The sequence below is a fragment of the Scylla paramamosain genome, chromosome 7, assembly GCF_035594125.1.
Source record: "Scylla paramamosain isolate STU-SP2022 chromosome 7, ASM3559412v1, whole genome shotgun sequence".
Classification (NCBI taxonomy): domain Eukaryota; kingdom Metazoa; phylum Arthropoda; class Malacostraca; order Decapoda; family Portunidae; genus Scylla; species Scylla paramamosain.
The window spans coordinates 31,650,616-31,673,279 of NC_087157.1; the positions used below are offsets into that span (position 1 = coordinate 31,650,616).

Sequence of the window (22,664 nt, forward strand, 5' to 3'; positions counted from 1 at the left end):
AGAAGACGGAAAGACGCGATGGAGAATAAATGAGAGAGATCAGGAAGAGGAAAGGATGGTTGGGTATCAAATAGGAAGAGAGGAAGTGTTGGATGAGGGAGAGACGGGAGGGAGGGGAAGGGAGGAGAAGGCATAAGGGGAGAGGGTGTGGAATGAGGAAGGGAAGGATCGTGGCATGAGTGGGTTCCGGTTTAAATGGCCCTGTGTATGCATGCCGAATATTGTACCCTCATATATTTAATCCTGAATGAATGTTTACGTTAGTTTTTACTCCCGTTTTCTCTCGTGTTTGTGTTTGTCTCCTCGTACTGTTCCCACCCCCCCTTCCTGGTCTTGTTACGCACCAGTCCCTTGTCGTGCGTGTATTATTTATTTTGTACTTTTGCGTGTGTATTTTGAATTGAAGGAAACGCGTTGTAATTTAGAGGTGAAAAACTGCTCTCTCTCTCTCTCTCTCTCTCTCTCTCTCTCTCTCTCTCTCTCCCTCTCTCTCTCTCTCTCTCTCTCTCTCTCTCTCTCTCTCTCTCTCTCTCTCTTTGCGCCATAAGTCACCATCTGTATTCATGAAGCTTCAAGAAATAATCATGAAGCATCACTCATGTGCACCTTTGTTCCCCACCTGTGTTGCCGGCGCAGAAAAAGAAAAATGACTGCCAAAATACACAGCAAAAGTTTCTGTATTGTACGTATCAACAGTGTTCTTCGCAAACCACTGCAAAATAACCTTGGTGGCAGTGGCGTGGCTGGGAGGAACGCGAAGAAGTCTGGGGGCATTGGTGCTTCCAGGGTGTCTTCTCTTCTTTTCTGGCGGGCGATTTTCCGTGTAGACTCGTGTGCATAACTCGTTTTCGGAATAATTTCTGCGTCGCAACTCCACTACATTCAAAAGGCTTTGGTTAGTTTCATAGGTTTTTAAGGATGTTTTTGTGGTTCTACAGGCAGATTATCAAGATTTTTATAGTAGTAACAGTAGGAACAGTCTTGAGAACCTGGCTAATTATCTCTGCAGCCTTTGAAAATAGTGTTGGTGAGAGAGCAAAGCGTTTCTGGATAAGGACTAAAGTTTGAGGGTGTGAGCAAGCCAGGGGTGGGAACGCTCTAAACACGATAATTAAGAGACAGTTCCCCAGTAATTTTCTCTTGGGTAAATGAAGTATTTTGTACATTGCCTAATTATATGGATGAGGTAATGTTATTTTTTATTCGTGTGTATCTTTCAAATGGACGAAAGGTCATTACAACAAATTGCTGTCATTTCTGGCGTGAGCTGTGATTGTTGTTATGTGCTTGTAATGAGCTTTTGTTGATGAGGGGTAATTTGAATGCCTGTTTCCGTGTTGTTTTTGCTGAATTAAAGAAATGTTAACGATATTACAAATTTTTACTCGTTATCCTCATATCTAGGGATGGGTGGGTGGTGGTGGTGGTGATGACTTTGTGACCAATGAGATGCGTCGCAGGAATAGCAGTGGTGTGGTTGTCGCTGTCATAATGGAAGAAGAGGTGGTGATGGTGGTAGCGGTAGACATGGAAGTGGTTGGAGGTAATGGTGGTGGTGGTGATGGGGGTGGGCAGGCTAGGCAGTGTTGTCAAGGTGATGGCTGTGCTGGGCTGCGGTCATGTTTCCTCATGTTTCCCCTGTAGAGATTTTCCACCATTTATGCAGAAGACACCACTGAGGAGGGAGGAGTGGATGTCCAGATGGAAAGAGAGATCCAGGAGGGGGAAATCGTGGTGCAGACGGTGTGGAAGCCTCGTGGTGAGAGAAAAGTGGTAGTGTGTGAAGACTGTGGTAGCGTGAGGCAGTTTGAATGCTTACTTCTCATCCTCTTTATAATCTCCCAGTTTCCATGTAAGGCACCGCATCCTGTCTCTCCCTCTGAGTGCAGGTGGTACTGACAAATACAAATACTCCAAACCTCTCGTGGGGTAGAATTAGTATTGGGGACGGCCTCCGGTTGAGGTACTCTCTGCCCTGCGCATGCGTGCACTCACCAAGAGTTGGCGACGCTCTCAATAACCTTGCGTGCGTTCACAGGCGCTGTGTCAGTATTGATTAGTATCTTAATTGTGAAATACTATTTTATATTGCTAACTGCGTAAGACTTATCTGACTGTTATGCTACGTCAGGCTCATTCGGGGATGAAACAACACTCAGTGCAATTCCAAAATTTCCCCCTCCACTCATAAGAAGTTACCAGGAAGGAAGAAAGGAAAACATGTGCTCAGTATACTTAATGAAAACTACAGTCTCATTTTCCTGCATTGCGCCTCATATAATGCATACGAATCACTAATACGTCGCAGTACACACAGAGCAGGGAACACTTAAGGCTACTCGTGCCTCACCGAGTCCAGCAATCACGTGAGATCAGAACAGACAGACTGCTTTGAATACTGAATCAATCCTCTCCACTCACGTCCTCGCCTTTCTCCTCGTCACGTCCATCACCCTCACCACCCTCACCACCCTCACTACCTTCATCACCCTCACCACCCTCATCACTCTCATCACCCTCATCGTGCCTAACTTTTCCCCCTCACCGCCTCCTACTCCGCCTCGCCCTTTCTGCCCCGACTCACCCGCTGCCGAGGCTCGAATCGCGGGGTCGAGCTGAGTGGAGCAACGAACCTTTCATGTTTGGCAGGAGTAGCGGGATGGACGGGCACGCGACGGACAAAGATGGACAGACGGACAGACGGACGGGGCAGGGCGGCTCTCTCGTTCCTTGGTAGTGAGTGGCAAGGGCCTGAGTGGTTCGGGCTTCCCTTGTTTGTTCAGTAAGATTGATTTAGGGCGCTCGAATTTAAGGGGTTCTCTCTCTCTCTCTCTCTCTCTCTCTCTCTCTCTCTCTCTCTCTCTCTCTCTCTCTCTCTCTCTCTCTGATGCGGTCACTTGAATGGGCCTTCTTCTTCTTATTATTATTCTTATTTTTATTTTTATTTTTCTTCCTTATCATCATAATCATCATCATCATCATCATCTTCTTCCTTATCATCATCTCTTCTTCTTTATTTTTCTTTTTTCTTTTTTTCTTCTTCTTCTCCTTATTACTTATCATCATTTCCTCTTCTTCCTGATCATCATCATTTCTTCTTCTTCCTTCTACTTCATCATCTCTTTTTCCTCTTCTTCTTCCTCTTCTTCTTCCTTCTCCTCCTCCTCCTCCCCCTTATCATGATCTCTCTTTTTTTCTATTTCTGTGTCTTGTTCTACTCTTTCTATAGTTTCTTTACCTGACTACGTATTATTTTTCTTCTGTTTTTTTTTTTATTTGCCTCCTCCTCCTCCTCCTCCTCCTCTTCCTCCTCCTCCTCCTCCTCCTCCTCCTCCTCCTCCTCCTCCTCTCCCCCTCCTCGTAGCGATGAAACAACCCTTGATTGTTTTGTTCGAAAGGTTTTGCTTTTTATTAACTTGTGTACTGGTCAGTGTTTTTTGCAGCGAGGCAGGCTGAGAGGGGGAGAGGCAGGGAGGGAGGGAGGAAACGAGAGGAGAGAGGGAGGGAGTAAAGGAGAGGAGGGAAGGAGGGAGGGATGGGGCTGAGAGGGAAAGGATAGAGGGTTGGAAGGAAATACATACATTTTGCCAAAGAAAGAGAGGGAGAGAACATGCCAGGAAGGGAATTAGGGAAACAACAATCAGTGAGGGAGGGAGCAAGGAGAGGAAGGAGGGAGGTCGTGCCACTGAGGAGAGGAAGCCGAGAGAAAAACGATAACAGCTTGGATAAGATAGTGAAAGAAAAAAAATTCCATTCGCCTCCTTCTCTCTCTCTCTCTCTCTCTCTCTCTCTCTCTCTCTCTCTCTCTCTCTCTCTCTCCTCTCCATTGCAGGTGTCGGCGGTGACCTGCATCACTTGATTACCTCATAAAAAGCAAGCAGGAAGTTTGAACGCTCGTAGTCAAGGAAATGGAAGGATTCTGGAGTTCTAGCGCCTGGTGGGAGAAAGAAATCATCATAACAATTGTTGACACTTTAATTGGCAACAAAAGTGTGAATGTATTCTAATAAACGCAATGTGAGAGTAATAAATTGTGCAACACAGACGCTAACCTTCACTAGGGTGGAGACGTTGTGTTTTGAGTGAAAAATTGACTTAACCCGCTCGTAAAACCTCTCAGCGCCAGCAACTTGGAACATTTATGTGCCAGTGAACGTGCACGACCTGAAATTCGCTGTCTCAGCCGCCTGCACATCCCACCAACGGCACTGCGAATCACTTCCCCGACGCCAAACTTGTAACCTACAGTCCCTCCCGACAAAATCTACGGCAAATTTATCTAGAATATCAAAGACTAACTAACAAATCTAAAACATTTTGCTCAACGGTAACAGGAATGGAAGGTATGGCCCTCGAGAGTTTGTATTTCCTCTTAATTAAATTGGCGAGAGTTCATTGCGTAACTTTGATTTCATAACTCGTCAACAACAAAATGTATAATTTGTAACATTGCGCGCTAATACTCTGATAGAATGCAACAACCAATATAAAGTCAGTCAGTATGCATCAGACCACGCGAGACTCCCGTGAACTCTGCTGATATGCTGCCAGCGGGTTCATGTACAGTAGAAGCCACAGGAACGAACGTCAGATATTAAATCCTAATTCTACAAGAGTATTACACTCCCAAAAGGCCGCACTATTGCGAAAATAGACTGCTTTCCTGTATTACCTACCCATTGTTACTTCAAAAAGATTAAATAAGCCGTAACATTTTTCAACGCGAAGATAAAAAAAAAAAAATGCTGAAAGCCGTGGATCCCAAACGCAGCTTCGAAATAAATCTCGCTACAGACAGCCAGACTGACACAAGGCGCTTTACTTATATTACAAACAAAACATTACAGGAAATTAAATTCTAGCAAATAAAAACAAAGTGACCTGAATGTATTCACTACAACTTGCTGACAGACAAAAGAACAACCAGATAGATTAACGTTTTTGTTTATAACGCGAATTATGCCAGTTCGCTGTGTCACTGACGCCAGGCACAGGTGACGCAAGACTGGCGCAACAGCAAAATGGATTGAATGTGTTTGGTGTGTTGTGCATTTAATTATACCGCTGTTAAATTAGATATCCAGACCAGAGTAATGATAGCTTAACTCAAGGCGCTTCCGTGCCAAGCCGAGCATCCCTCAGGTGAAAAATATGCAGTAAAAAAAAAAAATAATAATAATAAATAAATAAATAAATAATAATAATAATAATAATAATAATAATTAATAATAATGATAAAAAGAGATTGAGAGTCATACTTCCTGAAATATGTAATCGTCCTTGTTAACAAGCTGCTCTGGAGGCTCGAACCTAACAAATTACTAAGCTTTTATAATGTTTCTTCGCAGCGGTGTGCCTGAGATGGTTGACGCAGCGCGATAGTGGCGGAGCTGGCTGCGATGAGGGTGTGCTGGGTGTGTCCTCCTGTGATTACCGAATGTGAATTTTATTTCGCACGTTTGTTCCTTTATGAAACCCACGCCTCTGAACGATGAATGACGAGCAGGGATTGGTTATTCAGCTCAGTACAACAGTTTGCCCGTGACACAATGATCCGTGTAATCTACCAAATGTTTTAGAGAATTATTTTAATTGTTACTATATGTCTAAAAAAAAATATTTATAAATTAAGGGATCATCAATAAGCCAAAATCACTTTCGTAGCTATCCATACTGAGCCTTTTAAGAGAAAATTTTCAACTGGTAATTACCTAATCATTAACTAATTTGGCCAGAATATCATAAAAGTGTTTTCCGGACCGCAGAATATCACAAACACACACACACACACACACACACACACACACACACTTTGAAACGTACCGAAAACGTCTTTGGGATTACATCACTGTGCACAGGCGCGGGTGATGAGGCAAGCCAAACCTTCACACCAGCAGCAGCCAGCAGGAGATACTTGGGTCGAGGGACGTGGCATTATAATCGTCCTCTTGCAAATCGTGTCTGCAGTAATCCGATCAGGTGTGTATGAATATTTAACAAAACTTCATACAAACTGACCCAATCATCCTGCACTCTATACAACACACAACCCGCCAGAACATAAAATGGTAGACTGGATATAAAAGCATTGGCAGGCTACACTTAAATTACACCAAATGTTTATCCCCACTACCGATATTGGGGAAGCTTGGTACAGTGAGAGTCCAGAGTAACATCGCCAACTCTCCCCGCGCACCCTGCTGGTCACTTCGAGCCATCGGGGTGTTGGTGTCACGGGCCGCATGACAATATTGTAGGGTGCGATACCTTAAATATACACAACAGTTTGTAATTCTTTCTAAAGAGAGAGAAAGAGAGAGGATGCTGCAGTAACGACAAAAGTAACACTTGTCCTTCACAACTCCAGACGATGTGTAAGCAAGTTTGGAGATTCTAAGATCATTGCGTTGAATGTTTCATGTGCTTGCTTCTTGTCGTGTTTACTCCTCTCCATTCTCTCCCTCTTCTTCATTTATCTTTCTTGTCTTCCTCTCCTGTTCCTTTCTTCTCTTATTCTTCGTCTTGTTCTCTGTTTTTTAACTTGGTGTTTTTTCTTCTTGTGCTTTGTCTTTTATCCTTCTCCTTGTTCTTCTTTTCGTGTGCGTTCATCGCCATTGTCGTTTCCTTCCTGATGTGCTTTTACTCGCGTTCTCCTTTGTTTATGCATCCGTTCTAGCGTTCATTTGCCACTCCTCCCTTCCTCATTTTGCTCTTTCTCTTCCTCTTCCCTTATTCTTGTTTCTCTCGCGTCTTCGTCCACTTCTTTGGTCCTTGCTTTTTATCTTTTTGTTTTACTACTACTACTACTACTACTACTACTACTACTACTACTACTACTACTACTACTACTACTACTACCACTACGACTGTCACCACTATGGCTATCACCACTATGGCTATCACCACTACGACTACCACCACTACGACTACTACTGTTGCTGCTGTTACTATTACTGCTGCTACTACTACTACTACTACTACTACTACTACTACTACTACTACTACTACTATTACTACTACTACTACTTTTCTTCTGCTATTAATGCTGTGTGTGTGTGTGTGTGTGTGTGTGTGTGTGTGTGTGTGTGTGTATTTACGTGCGATGCGTTTAGGTATAACACGTCTGCTTGTTAAGAGAGTTCAGAAGTGCTCTTAAGTTATGCAAGAGTAATGAACACGCTGTAAGATTAACTACGCTGTGGAGAGGAATGCAAATAAGGATAGGAGGGGTTCAGGTGAGATGTTGGGAGGAAACGCTACAAAGTAAAAGAGGAGACTGTCATAAGTGTGAGTAAGAGGCGATTTGACATTCTGATTTGATATGAAAGAGCTGAGTCTGAGGCCTTGTGATGGTACGAAGGGACTTGCTGAAATGCCAGTGAGGATGGGGTAAGATTAATAATGGTGAAGAAAAGAGCGAGTACAGAGAATTAGTTTTAGATGTTGATTCACTGAAAACTGGTAAACGGTGTAACTCTCTGGGCATTGTGACGCATCACATGCTGTGCCTTAAATTTCGTGGCGGTTGATTTTCTTTATATATATTTCATGATTCAGAGGTTATATCATGTTTGTTTCAGATCTGTGGTAAGTGAACAGTGGTTTTTGTTTCTGGAAATATGAGATAAAAAAAAAAAAAATAAATAAAAACACACACACACAACGAGATGTATAAAAACTTCTGAAGTCAAAAGATGTGGGTGGTGTGTGGGAGCGCCGCCCATTGTCAGCAACCACGAGGGAGGAAGACCACCTTCAGGTCTTGCCTCTGCTGCCGTTGTCTAAATATGCGATCGTATTTCATTACCATATATGAATTTTACCTTCTTTAAACATGTGTCCTCGTTACATGTGATGTGGTGGATGTGTCAAGATACACTCTAGATTTAAATTTGGATTTAAAAATGAAGAAAAGATCCAGTCTTGTTTTAAGATTTTTCCTTTGTGAATATTATATATATATGTCTGGAGGCAAGCGAATTAGAGTTGACTGTATGTATGTGTGTGTGTGTGTGTGTGTGTGTGTGTGTGTGTGTGTGTGTGTGTGTGTGTGTGTCATACTCTTGATCGCAAGAACCTTGTTTACAATTTATTGTTTATGTATTTTATTTTAAAACAGGTTGTTGCTGTTCGTTAGTATTTTAATCGACACGCCTCGTTCACGGTTGTTCCTCGCGTAGCTGCTCGCTGGGGAAGTTCCTGGCCTGAGAAACAGCATATTCTCATTCTCTAATGTGTTCTGATTGCTACACGCATCCATTAAAAAAAAAATAACATAAAAAGTTCGCTATAAATTTTGCCGTGAGCTGCACAATGTTTTCTAGAGTGGGCTCATCACATGTCTTAGTTTTCAGGTGTGCGTGGTGGTGGTGATGGTGAAAGTCGACAAGAAGGATAAGAACACTCAAACGCTGTCTCATCTCACGAGGAGTTCCTTGGATGTGTCCTGTGTTTGCTTCTTTGGTGGCGAAAGGTGAGTGGGCATGAGGAGCGAGAGTTTGTCAGGTTTGATTCCTCCCTAATCCCTATCCCCCCAAAAAAAGGATCAATCCACAAACTGACGTGTCTTGTGATATCCACCAAAAGCTTACAACTCTCAACCACTCAAAATTTTGTTCACGGTTGCCTGCAGATGTAGAAGCGTCTTGACAGGCAATTACGAGGCGGTGGTGACGAGCAGCGCTAACACCACCACCACCACCACCACACTACCTCCTCAATGTACACACAAGATAGTTTGAAAATCTCAGCATCCACTGCATATTAGACAAAATGAGATGACATAAGAACATAATTACGGTAATTTCCTCCATGCTTCACGCTACGCTAAAGGATCTTAGAAGCTTAGGTAAAGATAAAAAATGTTCCTTTATTCTTCCAGTGTGCAGTTTCCAAAAAAAGAATAAATGTATCAACGTCCACTGATGCAGTTTCTCGCTCACATCAGCGCTGGGAAAACGCGACGCAAGGACACACTCCACAAGCCCTGGCCGATCACACGCGCTCTTTGATGCCGCGAGAAAGACGGCAATCCTACTACACAGCGCGCCTCTTTTGATGTGACAGAAAACCTTCTCTGCACACACTTGCTTCGTTGATGTTGTGTTCAATGGGAATGTGGGTCACTCGTGTATATGTTTAATCAAATTTGTTTAATTACGTGAATATGAAAAAGACCGCAAAAATTTTACGTTAAATTTACGACCACGCTTGCATTTCTGTGTCTTCATAGTGATATTTATAAGGAACACGATCTTGTTTTCTGAATTGTTACATGCGAGAAAAGCAGAATTGAAACAGTTTGCAAGAAGGTGCAGTCAACATTCCTAAGGTTCCTTCGCCCATAACAAAACACTTGAATTTTAACTATGAGGTTCCATAAGATATTTTTCCTTTATAAACTTCACATTTTTTTTTATGGTATTTGAATGCGATGATTTTAGTAGTGCAGATACTGAGGAAGTCGTATTACTTATTCCTACTATATTTAATATGTTAATCACGATGTTTAACTCATTTCATTTACATTTTCTTGCAATATATTTGTGTCCTGGTGATTGCTTAGCGTAGGGAAAGCAATACGGTAGTGCAGGACGCGACCCCTGAGTCTGTAACACTGTGTCTCGGCAATGACGGAGGCAACGACGAGAAATTACTGATTAGTCTCCAGATATATTTTAGAAAACCTTTTGCTGCATTAAATGTAACATGTTTAAAGAGGAATATATGAAGCTGTAAGTAGTAATAATAGTCTGTAATAGTTATTATCATTAATTCTGCAACTACTACTACTACTACTACTACTCTACTACTGCTACTGCTACAGCTACTACACGATACTACGTCTAAATTCTGTTACGCTTACAAAAGGCTGAGTGAGATAAGCACACTAATGAAGTGAGAGAAAGAAGGGAGGGAGAAGTGAAGCGGGTGCAAGGGGAGAGGGAAGCGAATGGAGCAGCGGGGAGGGGCGGAGAGTGGCGGGAGGGGCGCAGAGGGGCGGGATGAAGTCTCTCCCGGTGTGTGTTGGAGTGCTAGGGTAATATTAGGACTCTCACACCCGCCTCTGTGTAAACCAATCGAACTCCTCTTTTATCTCTTCTGTATTTCTTTGTCCGTGTGTGTGTGTGTGTGTGTGTGTGTGTGTGTGTGTGTGTGTTTCTAAGTGTCTGTCTGTATTTCACTCTCATGCACAACTAAATCTTCTGAGTGGAAGTTAATAAGTTTGGCAGTAGATGAAGGACTGACGACACGTAATTGCTCTAGACAGTATTCAAGGTAAATGTCGACGTATACTTACTGAGCTTTTAGTGGACTGAGGAAAGAGTTTGAAAAGCTTTGTGTATTTAGATAAGACGATTTTCCCTAAAGAAGTAATGACGTATTCTTGTTTTGACACCGTGTTAGACTCTTCAGTTTTCGGGAATATTAGAAATGCATAGTTAAAATTTATTCGGGCTAATTCACATGCACTGAAGGAAACCCTATTGATGAAATGCAGGCTTAAACTTTTAATGAAATATATACTCGTCACTTTTTGTTGCACTGTGAAGGGAAACGCAAAGAGTAAAGTGAAATGATCGCGTCGCTGGCAAGTCTGCAAACGATAAACAATTAGTCCACGAGGAGCGAGTGTGCACTTCATTAGGACCTCAGCTATTTAACACTGGGAGGAAAGGAAGGGAACTGGGAATCGCCAGACGTAAATGACTGAAAACATTCCATCCTGCTTTGGAGTCAAGACATTGCCACCCTCTCACTGTGGCAAAAAGCTGCGAGGAACGCTGCTCCAACACGGACATGGAGCAGATCAACGTCCTTGTTGCTGGTCCATCACCCGCGTTGCCATTAATGAGGGAAAGGCATTATGGACTTTACGGGGGAGTATAATGACGCTGACCTTTTAATAATGATTTCCATGTAGAAAACGCGTTGTCATCGCAAGACTGGGATTTTTTTTTTTTTTTTTGCTTTTTCAGTATCTGTGATGCAATCCTGTTTTAAGTAATGCAAGTTTCTGAGCGCAGTTCACTTCCTAGTACATGATATTGGATCATACGTAGGTAAAGCAGAGATAGTAAGATAATATTAGCACAGTGGCACGGATGCGAGGAAACTGTAAGAGCATCTTCATCGTATTTGGTAAATTTGCGTTTTTCTGGAATATATTTGTCAAGAGTGCAAGACTCCGGTGGTATAAATAATAATCTTCACTCTAACATTTATATATAACAGACGAATATGAACCTTTCTGAAAACATTCATTATGAAAGCAATAGGTCATGTTGTGATTTTATACATGGCTGAGTTGTGAAATATGGCAGATATACCTTTTTCCCCTCGCATAGAAAAAAAAAAAAAATGCGTATGATAACAGTAACGAGGACCTGCTGTGCTGTGAACACCAGTAATTATCACGCTCGTCTCCTTACAGTGTACGATGGTGGTGATTACTGACTGTGGCTTGTGGCGATGGCAACGGCATGTGTGTGTGTGTGTGTGTGTGTGTGTGTGTGTGTGTGTGTGTGTATTTGCAGGCTCCCGCACATGCCGGCACGATCTGATGATAACGTGGTGGACTTGTGATCGCCACTGTGGCTTCCCGGTGAGCGGTTAGAATTAGATCTGTGGGTGAGATAGACTTGTTATGCACCGCGTACCACATTCTCCTGCTCAGGGCGAACACTGACAGTTGGATCTTAGTGAAAACCTTCGCGACCTGGACGTGGTGCGAATCTCTTCCTGCCAAAGGATTAGCAGCAATATATCTACGAGAGAAGCAAAATTATGTTATGCCCAGCTTAGCTGATTAAACCATCCATAAGCTTATATCTTCAAAACTACGAGGCCAATCACAACGAAATTCACGTCATTTGAAAGCACAACTTTTTCACATTTATAGGACACATCTAAATCTGTCTTCTGTATTCTGAAAATATTTAAATTCATTAACCTTTGACATTTCAACACATTGTAGACTTATCGTTTTCTCATCACCCTCATCGAGACGCGCACTCAGTCTTGGTGCTGTTTTCTTTGAGTCCCTTCCTCCTGTCTCTGCAGCTCAGCCTCACTTCTTCGCGTGACTCGCAACAAATCAAGACGTCCTCTGTGAGCACGGGGAATTCTGTCTCCTCTTCCGCCTCCTCCTCTCTGTTTCCCTTTCACCCATAACAAGACAAGGCAAGCCCGGATCAGTCTCACCCTGTGGATCGATATACAGCAAATCACACCCATATTGCAGCAGCAGTCTCTCCACGCTGCACCTCACTCAAGGCTGTTTGCTGTTGTGTGTAGTTCAAGTAACCGTCTTCCTTCGTCTCTTCTCCAGGCTCAAGCCACTGACTGTATCCGTAACTAGCACCAATATTGCTATGAACTCTGCTTGTCTGTTTTACATTTCCACAGTAATGGAAGCGACTTTTGGGATAAAACAAACGCCATTATGTGTTGGGTAGTGGAATGTAATAGTTCAAGTAAAGTCGATGCAATTCCAAACATTGAGTTCATCAAAAGTTACGAGGAAAAGCTGCACTCACACAGTGTCTGTCTGCCTTTTCCTGTTACCTCTTCCACATCAGCTTTATTACCTTTGTTTTGTCGTGGTTATCTGTCTCGCCAAGAATCACGGGGTTTGATTTGAGCAGGTGCTGGTCAGTTACGTGTCGCCAGCTGCTCCCTGCAGGTTTTTGAGTCACGGTTACTTGCGAACACCCAGAGAAGGTGAGCTGTAGTGAGCTGTGTGCTGCTTTCTGTTCTGGTACAGAATTAGTCATTACATTTTAAAAGTTTTCTCCACACAACATTTGTTTTCTCACATTACTTTTTTCTATTCATTAAAACTCCCTGCACAATGTTATGCTCTGCACAGTTTGCAGGTACTCTTCAACATAAAGGTCCCTGCATTTTCTCTGCTCATCTCTTTTCTCATATTCATCTACTCATGCTGAAATTTTATCTGTTTATTTAGTCATTATTACTTCATTTGTATCTAACATTGTACGATGTTTTCTTTGTGCCTCGGCTTCGGCTTTCATCCAGGCTGGCATTTACTTGGATGCAGTTTCCTGAATGTTATTTTCTCATGGGGACTTGTCGGAAGGAGGTGTGTGCATCGGTCAACTTATATCATAGGAATTGATATACAGAGGAAGGAATTCTCCATGCCATCGTTCCGTCTTTTCCAGTCGCCTTTCACGAACACGCAGGGGACACGGTGGCAGTATTTCTGCAGCCTGGCAGCAGCGTGTGCTGTCAGGCTGTCCACCCCCACGAGGGGGGGAGGAGAATACATACATGTATGCCCAGAAAATTGCATTGAATGTTTGAAGTTGTGAGGCAGATTGCGACATGAAGTTCTTTTTATTTTAGGCACTACACGCGTGCGTATGTCGTGCGCAGTACTTGCCCGGAGTGTCGTAAAGTAAATGGTAGATAACAGGTTTGACAACTCTATTAACGAACACTTCCGAAACGTAATGTAATTAAAAGTATAACCATTAACGTGTCATGTAATTTAGATTTAGATTTATTATGTGACTGTAAACTTCGAAGATTATAACAAATCTGGATGTTAAAGTGTTTGGTCTGACAGCATGATTCGTTTTTAAGATTTTTCCATCCTTGTAGTTGATGGATAATTGTTCAGTACATGCAACATTCTGCCTTGCAGCTGATATGTGATATTGTACTACATCCGCTGGGAAATCTTCCATTACCAGGATGTGCATGTGCCACTCTGGAAACTGCAGTTTGACAAATAGATGTTCCAGATTTCCATTACGCAAGAGTGGCCAATACGAACCGCCATGAACTTGCGTGATGGCCAGCTAAATGCTGTGAGTGTTTGGGTATCCGTTCTGTGTCTGCAGCACCACACATAACGTTGGTGCTTTGCTAAAAGGGAAGACGAAAAAAATAAAAATACCAATACAGAATACACATTTGAAAGGCTCTTTGATATATGAAATTTCATGGCTTTTCACCCTTTGTAATTCCTGCCAGGTGTAAGCACAGCACAACTTGTGTGCGAGTTGTGGTGGCTGAATCAGGTGCAGGCGCCGCAAAGGCTTGTGAAACGTCAAAAAGCTCCTGTTAGTAATGCTGAAAATAACAGAAGGAAACGTGGAACTGTTTTCATTACACGAGATATGAGTCTTGCTTTGACAAGAATGAAGGAAATTTCTTCACCTATTGGTAAGGGACGCACCAAGTGCAAGGTATTATTAACTATTAATTATTTTCCATGAAGAACGAATATGTTAAAGAAAAAATGGTTTGAAGTAAAACGCTCAGTGGACGTTCTTCGTTCATGCGATGGACTGCCATTCTCCTTTTCCCGGAAAGATATTTAGTCATTACAATCTCTCTATTTGTGTATGTAATTCCTATAGAAAAGCAAGTAAAAGGAAACGTGTTCGGACCCGCTCGCTGAATGGTCCAGTCTGTGAAGGAGACAGCCGGGTTCCTTTGAGCGGCGGTATTGAAGACTGCGACACACCTGCAGCGAGCGGAAACTGTGAGCGGTCTGGTTGAAACGGCGCGGGCGAGCGTTAAGCAACAATAATTCGTACTAATAGTTATTAATGTTGTTGTTGTTGTTGTTGTTGTTGTTGTTGTTGTTGTTGTTGTTGATATTGCTGATGTTGTTGATATTGTTGTCATTGTTGTCTTCGTTGTCATCATCAGTTGTTTGCTAGAGTAAATTGCTTTATATTTCAGTGCAATGAGAATTCCAGTTATTATTTACGTGTCATGTCTTCATACTTCATGTTGACTTATCTAACACTACATATCTGCCTGTCAATCTTTTATTGGCCTAAGTGTCTTTACATTTCAGCAGAGTAAAGGTTTAAGTAAAGCAGAGTGAGAGTAACCGCCGGCCGGGGCAAATGATGGAGCTTCCCAATTCTGGAAAGATTTAGAGGTGCTGAGGTGCGTAATTCGTTTTCCTTTGACCCCAATTCACTGAAGAGAAAGAGTTCATAGAAAATTTTTCATATAAGACTGGATGAACCGATGCATTTTTTTTTTCCCTATAGTGTCTTGATTATTATTATTTTTTTTTCCAGCCGAATGCTTACAAGGAAACATTACTATCTACCAAATTGAGAAGTTAGCTAGTTTGCCATTTCTCTCTCTCTCTCTCTCTCTCTCTCTCTCTCTCTCTCTCTCTCTCTCTCTCTCTCTCTCTCTCTCTCTCTCTCTCTCTTTCTCATTCGTCTCCGGACAGGGCACATAAATCTCCTCCCGGGCGCCCTTCACACAGCTCTCTCTCGTTGTAAAGAGTCACGAGGGGCCGCTTGGGACGTGTGTGTTTGGGCACTAATCACATTTTGCGCTCCATTGGTTCCGCGGGCGCTCAGGATGCACAGGTACTAGGGAGGCAGCGCGGGAAGGAGTGGGGCGTGGTGGTGAGGCGAGGCTGAGGGTGGTTCAGTGGATGTGTTGGTGTATTGGTACAGGTGGTGGTTCTGTTTCTCTGGCTGCTATTGCCTGTGTAATCTACTTTTTGTCTATATAGTGTAGTGGTGGTGCTGTTTGTGTAGGTGGTGGAGTTAGTGCTTTTAAAATGTTTACTGTTTGTTGATGTGTCGCCACCATCCCTACCACCACTATGGTCACTACTACTACTACTACTGCTATGCCAGAAACATAAGTAGCAAGCGGCCCGAGCTCCTGGCAGCACGAGGAACCACTTGGGGAGTTGTCTGTCTCAAGGTACACCAAATAGCAGCAGTACATACTTAGATCTTACAACCTGACATGACTTAATTAATTCTCCATAACTTTCTCTAGAGGCAAGGCAAAAGAGAGGGAGAGAAAAAAAAAAGCTTCATTCATTCTTATTAATTTTCTCTAATGTTGCTGGATAATGATCAGTGTCGAGGTTTATTATCATCTTATAGTTTTGTACACGTTCATATTGCGTGTGGGTACTGATGATACCAATTACCGATGTATGAGTAAATATGATGTTCCTTTTTTTGTTTTGTTTTGTTCTGTGTGAGAGGGGCACTGGTCTAGGTCAACAAAATGGAAGTGAAAAGAAAAATCGAAAAAAAAAAGCTATCTCGAGGAAAAAGACCCCACTAACAAACAAGGCCCACTTACACGCGTCAAACTTGCCTCTAGGAAAAGACCAGGTGAGGGGAAATTAGGGACCCGAAAACAAGATCCTATTTACAGTAGAGCACCAGGAGGGCCAGAACGCAGCGTGATGGTCTGTGTTCAGCTTCACTCGCCCCACTGCTCGCTACCATGAAAGCGTCAAAACAGTTTATTTTTTGCACAGCTCGGTTTTTTGTTTTTTTTCTTCCCTCTCTCAGTTTAACGGCGTATGTGGACAATTACGTAGTAGTGTCCGGATCTGTTCGTGCGTGCGTGTGTGCAATAACGAAGCATTTCCAAGGACTACTGTGCCATTCACTATACGCAGGTGTCCATGCAAGCTTTTACTTTGCGCGGTGCTGACTCGACCATTGAGAGCCAAGTCATGCAAAGGTCTACATGGTTTTTATTTAATTCATAGTCCCCTGTTTAGTTATGTACCTCTCCTAACCTATTCTGTATATTTTCTTTCTTGCTCTTTGCCTTCCTTCCACCTGCATCTTTCTGTATTTTCTCTCCACCTGTGTTGTCCTGTCTTCTCCGTGCCTGTATCTAGCTGTCTATTTAGCTTAACCCTTTCACACCAGCACCTGAAATGTGGGGAATCTTTATAAGCATCAACAAGAAAGTCAGTGGCGAAAAAAAAGAATACATTTTGCAATTTCTTCACAGTTCAAAGATTGGATGTGGCTGTAGAACAAGTAAAGATGTCTCAGTGATTAGTGATTAGGGGAAGGTGTCCCAAGTGGAAGTCAAAGGGTTAATGAATGATACCATCTCCTCCTAGTCTTTATTTTTGTCTGCAGGTACGTTATTGTGTTATTTCAGCTTTTATTCTGTTTATTGTTCTTGTGTCTCAGTGCATCGTGAATACTGGGATTGGCTTATTGATTTATTTTCTATTTTTTGTTTATTCAATTTTGCTAGATCAGAAACTCGCGCTTATTAATTAGTCCGTGCTGCTGGTTCTCTCTCTCTCTCTCTCTCTCTCTCTCTCTCTCTCTCTCTCTCTCTCTCTCTCTCTCTCTCTCTCTCTCTCTCTCTCTCTCTCTCTCTCTCTCATGTCTTCGTAAATAAATGATCGTTTATAAATAGAAATCCTTTGCTATAAACAACTTTGTCGTGTGGGATTAATTAATATTCACAAAGGAGATGTTTAATTGAACGCAGCGGCCGTGTGTGTGTGTGTGTGTGTGTGTGTGTGTGTGTGTGTGTGTGTGTGTGTGTGTGTGTGTGTCCTTCCATGCACGAGTACGTGGCATGCAGTGTTTCTATTGCTGTTTGAAACCACCACCAGCACCACCACCAGCACCACCACCACCACCGCCACCGCCACCACCAAAATACCAATACCGCCTCCAGCAAAGTGGTGGGAACAAACACAGTAAAACAACAACATCAAAAACAACAACAGCAACAACATCAAAAACAACAACAACAGCAACAACAACAACAACAACAACAAACACTGCAATAACAAGTCACCACTAGCTCCACCATTACCTCCACTACTGATGGAAAATACGGACAAGGAAAAATAAAAGGAAAATGCCCCGACCACCACCACCACCACCACCACCACCACCACCACCACCACCACCACCACCAGCATTACGATGAAACTGGGGATATAAAGGAAAAACACACACTAAAAAATTCCTAACCTACGTGTGTGTGTGTGTGTGTGTGTGTGTGTGTGTGTGTGTGTTTATGCGCATCATGTACACAGCTACCTATTAATTTCAAATCCACCACAACGCTTGGTTCATTTCCTCCAGCAGCGGAGTGGCGGGTGAGGAAAAGCCGAGGCAGAAGAAAGACAGTGGTGAATGAAGTGAATACCATGATACACATCCTTGTGGGAACCTCCTGCGACTTGCTCCTAAGTGCCTCGCTGAAAATCCTTCCCCCACTCACTTAATTTGGTCTCCGTTTCTCTTTTGCCATCCTTTGCCAGACTTATTTCTCTTACCTTTTCCCCGCTGTTATTTTTCGTCATGGTGATTTTTACGACATTTGGTTTTTACTCTTCATTTCCTGGTGTGTTTTTTGGGTGTTTTTGTTAGTTTTTCATTTTGCTTATCTCTCTCTCTCTCTCTCTCTCTCTCTCTCTCTCTCTCTCTCTCTCTCTCTCTCTCTCTCTCTCTCTCTCTCTCTCTCTCTCTCTTCCCCTTTCATGCACGTCTTTTATTTTATATTCCCTGCGTATAAAGTTTTTTTTTTTCTCTTTTGTTTTCGTATCTTTCGTTCAATATTTTTCTTTCTCGTCTCCGCCAATTGGCTTCTTCATTCTAAATGCGCATTCCAGCTTCACATATGCATTTCCTCTCTTCGTATTTTCGTTTCTCTTTTGTTTGCACACTTCTGCTTTATCCTCGTCGTGTTCTCGCCTTGTCAGTTTCAATCCCAGACAGTGTAAGTTTTTCCTCTCTCTCTCTCTCTCTCTCTCTCTCTCTCTCTCTCTCTCTCTCTCTCTCTCTCTCTCTCTCTCTCTCTCTCTCTCTCTCTCTCTCTACAAGCTCTCCAGACTTCAGGAACAACACTCGCTTTGTAAATCGCTCTCGTTGAATCCCTGCCTCCCCCCCCAGTCCCCCTCTCTCCATCCTTATAAAAGCCACTTAAATCCTAAAAGCATTGGTTTAAAGAGTGGATTTTCCATTTCCTACGAACTCTGTTTCTCTTGTTTGTTGTTTTTTTTTTCATATCAGATTCGTCGTTCTGCTGATGGGAGCGACGTGAGACTTAAAGGATATTTGTAGTAGTCGTTTTAAAGGTGATGTTGTTGTTGTTGCTGTTGTTACTGTTGTTGTTTTTTTAATAATACTAATTTTGATTTATTATTATTATTATTATTATTATTAGTAGTAGTAGTAGTAGTATTGTTGTTGTTACTACCACTACTACTATTACTACTGTTACTGTTACTACTACTACTACTACTACTACTACTACTGCTACTACTGCTACTATTGTTATTACTGCTACTGTTGATAGTAGTAGTAATAGTAGTAGTAGTAGTAGCAGTAGTAGTAATATTATCAGCAGCAGTAAATGGGATGAAAATCTTGATTATTAAGATGCGAAAATCATCAAGGCATAATATAAGCAATCACATTATTACGTACATGATAATAATGGTCAGCGTACACACAGCATATGCTTTGTGTGAAGGCAGGGAGTACAGACAGTCGTGCCTGCATCGTGAAGCGCGAGTCAGCAGGACCTGCGTTCGTCAGTGTGGTAAAAGTGTGTGTCACTTTTGTCAGTGATGAAAGGTGACGCGTGGAAGGGGGGGGTGGGGGAGGATGCCAGTGTGGAGGGTTGCAGCTGCCTCCTCTCAGCGGTAACCTGACACACACACACTCACACACACACACGCGCACACACACACACGAGAGAGAGAGAGAGAGAGAGAGAGAGAGAGAGAGAGAGAGAGAGAGAGAGAGAGAGAGAGAGAGAGAGAGAGAGAGAGAGAGAGAGAAAAGTCAGTATGTTTCAGTAACTTCCCAGACGCGCCCTCTCCCACGGCTCTGGAAATCCCGTTCTATTCAGAATACAATGGTGTTTGTTCCTCGGAGTCTGGTGGAGCGACTGCCGGGGAGAGATCAAGAGAAACACGCAGTGGTTTGTTCTTTTTCTGTAGATTAAATATCATCATCATCATCATCATCATCATCATCATCATCATCGTGACCACCACCACCACCACCACTAGGAAACTCTGTTAAATTAATTCCTCCTAAATATCTTTCATGTTGTTAAGATAATGAAATAATTTTCTTCAAAGTGTCTTTATACGTTACACGAACAAACAAGCTGCCGCGGCAAAATATGAGTCGCTAACAGAACAACACTTTAATGAAAATCTCAAACCTGCGAGGGGTAAGTTAAAACCGGGAAAACCTTAATTTCATACGATATTTTTATTAATACCGTCGTCTAAATTCTATACTGATATTATATAGCCGCCGGCAGGAGGTTAAAGGAGCGCTGTGTAAATCCCTTATTAAATGGCGGCGGTGCATGATACTGCCTTGGTGCAGCGCGGGGCCTGGGAGCGTCGGGGCGAGGATCGGGGCGGGTATTCTTATGTAGATTTCATATAACTTCCACTGGCTTAATTTTCATATATCTCGGAGTGTCGCTCAAGGTGGAGTCAATCTCTCTCTCTCTCTCTCTCTCTCTCTCTCTCTCTCTCTCTCTCTCTCTCTCTCTCTCTCTCTCTCTCTCTCTCTCTCTCAACGCCGGGCTCAGAACCATTTTAATGTCCTTGAATTATGCTGAGTGACGTGGCTTTTTGTTGTGCCTCCCAGCGCCGCCTTGCCTTCCTCCTCGCCCCCGCCCATGCCTGTGTGTGTGGCTGTGTGCCTTAATGGTGCTGTGGTGTGGCGGTGGTGGTGGCGGCGGCGGTGGTGGTGGTGTCCCGTGCTGTGTTTTGGAAAGGCGGTGTGTTGGTTGTCCTGGTAGTGGCTTCATCCCGGTGTTATCTCATGGATCTTTAACTTAGTAACATACCCAGCTGTAATATAAGCCAGCTGTATTCCATTAAGTCATGTGGCAGTGTGCTGTTCCTGGGTTTTCTCTGCGGTTCTTGCACGTATTTTCTCTCTCTCTCTCTCTCTCTCTCTCTCTCTCTCTCTCTCTCTCTCTCTCTCTCTCTCTCTCTCTCTCTCTCTCTCTCTCTCTCTCTCTCTCTCTCTCTCTGTCATGCACGTCTTTTATTCCCTTCTCTCCGCGTATAGTTTTTTTGTTGTTGTTTTCGTATCTTTCGTTCAATATTTTCGCTCTCGTCTCCGCCAATTGGCTTCTCCATTCTAAATTCGTATTCCAGTTTCACATATGCATTTCCTCTCTTCGCATTTTCATTTCTCTTTTGTTTACGCACTTTTGTTTTCCCCAAGCCAAGTCTCTCTCTCTCTCTCTCTCTCTCTCTCTCTCTCTCTCTCTCTCTCTCTCTCTCTCTCTCTCTCTCTCTCTCTCTCAGCCTGAGCAACTCCTAATCGTGTGTCAGGATGCCGAAGCCTCCTCAGACGTGGCACGGCGGTTCTCCACTGCTTCATTTAAGTGGCGCCTCTACACTTCATTAATATGATATAAAGATTTTGTTGTGCTTGTCAAGTTAGTATTTCTGACGTTTCCCGACGCTACTCGCTTTAGTGTTCATGCTGAAGGAGCGAGTCTGAGTCTTGGTGAGGCTGGTGATAACTGGCGTGCGAGTGTCCCGAGGGCTGCGGATGCGAGTCCAGAATGTCACTCCTGTTGTCACTCCTGTACTCGTATCCTGGGATTACAAGCGTCTCTCCTGGAATTACCTCCTGTGGTCCGTGTCTCCTTCAGCAGTGGGAGCAGCAGTGTCCTATGGAGACTGCTGTTAAGTGGAATGTTCAATAATGTTGCTGGTATAATAAAAGTCCCGTACAGCGAAAACAACGGGATGCTGGCCATTTTCCACGAGATTGCAGGCTGATCCCTCCTAGGATTTACTCGGACCACCGCATTACCTTTGATGGAGCGCTGTGAATCTCTAACTTTACTGCTATTGAAGCGTGCTGCATTTTTGCCTTTATCTTTAATACTCCTAGGAACATGAATCCCTCAGGCTCTTTTACTTGTGGAAAATATAACGCGTCGTTGAATCTAGTTATAAATGGTAGGGGCGGCACACTGTTCCATATTTTGAAAACAAGTGTATTACCAATGTTGTTATGTGCCAGAAGATAGAAGATACTGCTCGCTGCGATGGTTTAATTTCCCTGAAAGACAACCAAGCTGTTCTGTCCCTCTCTGGCTACAACTGAACCAGACTCGCTGCGTGTGTGTGTGTGTGTGTGTGTGTGTGTGTGTGTGTGTGTGTGTGTGTGTGTGTGTGTGTGTGTGTGTGTGTGTGTGTGTGTGTTCATCATGAGCTAGTGTGTGTGTTGTGAAGTGGCAGTAAATAATTAACTGCCTCCCGGTGATGCTTCTCCTGTTTTGTGCATTGTGCGTGTCGCATTGTGTTTTTTGTCAGTATTTTGGTATTCCTGAATGATTACATTGGCAGGTAATGAAGATAAAAAATTCATTAGGGAAAGTGGCGTTGCTACTGTGGAAAACTTGCCTGGACTCACTGGTTCGGTTGAGTCTGCTTGTCCAGCCTGCCATAATCGTATTTTTGTTTTCAAAGTAATGTAACATAACGCTTTTTGCCTTTCGCATTGTAGGGGAAGAGAGTTGTCCAGCGCTCTAGATTCCTACCGTCAAGGGGCACCATTACATGTACACCAGTGTTATGTGGTGCACTCATTCCTCTCGTTAAGGTGATAACTGGCCATTCATATCCATTATAGAAATAAAATGAATAAATAAATGGATAAAAATAAATTAATATATAAATAAGTGAATTATGTGTCCCAACCAGTTTACAAAATGTGGTTCCTGTCTTTATATCAGTAATATCAATAATTCCTAACACTAATTATCTGCGAGTAAGAGCAAGTAGCATTCATTCTTACAATAACTAACTTTAACGCAGGGTGAGGGAGAGGGAAACAGCGTTGTGGTGGTGAGTCCATGTG

General features: G+C 43.0%; 1 long non-coding RNA gene across 2 annotated transcripts in view; it reads left to right on the forward strand.

The window, feature by feature from the left end:
• The window catches only part of LOC135101848 (uncharacterized), a 61,089-nt gene extending 51,147 nt beyond the window's left edge, over positions 1–9,942 (forward strand). The window contains exons 2-5 of one of the 2 annotated variants that reach the window (XR_010269407.1): positions 5,349–5,439; positions 5,859–5,979; positions 8,355–8,473; positions 8,633–9,942. This is a non-coding gene — a long non-coding RNA (uncharacterized LOC135101848). The remainder of the gene's footprint in view (positions 1–5,348; positions 5,440–5,858; positions 5,980–8,354; positions 8,474–8,632) is intronic. The other variant, XR_010269408.1, reaches the window with a different exon arrangement.
• Positions 9,943–22,664: the final 12,722 nt, after the last annotated feature.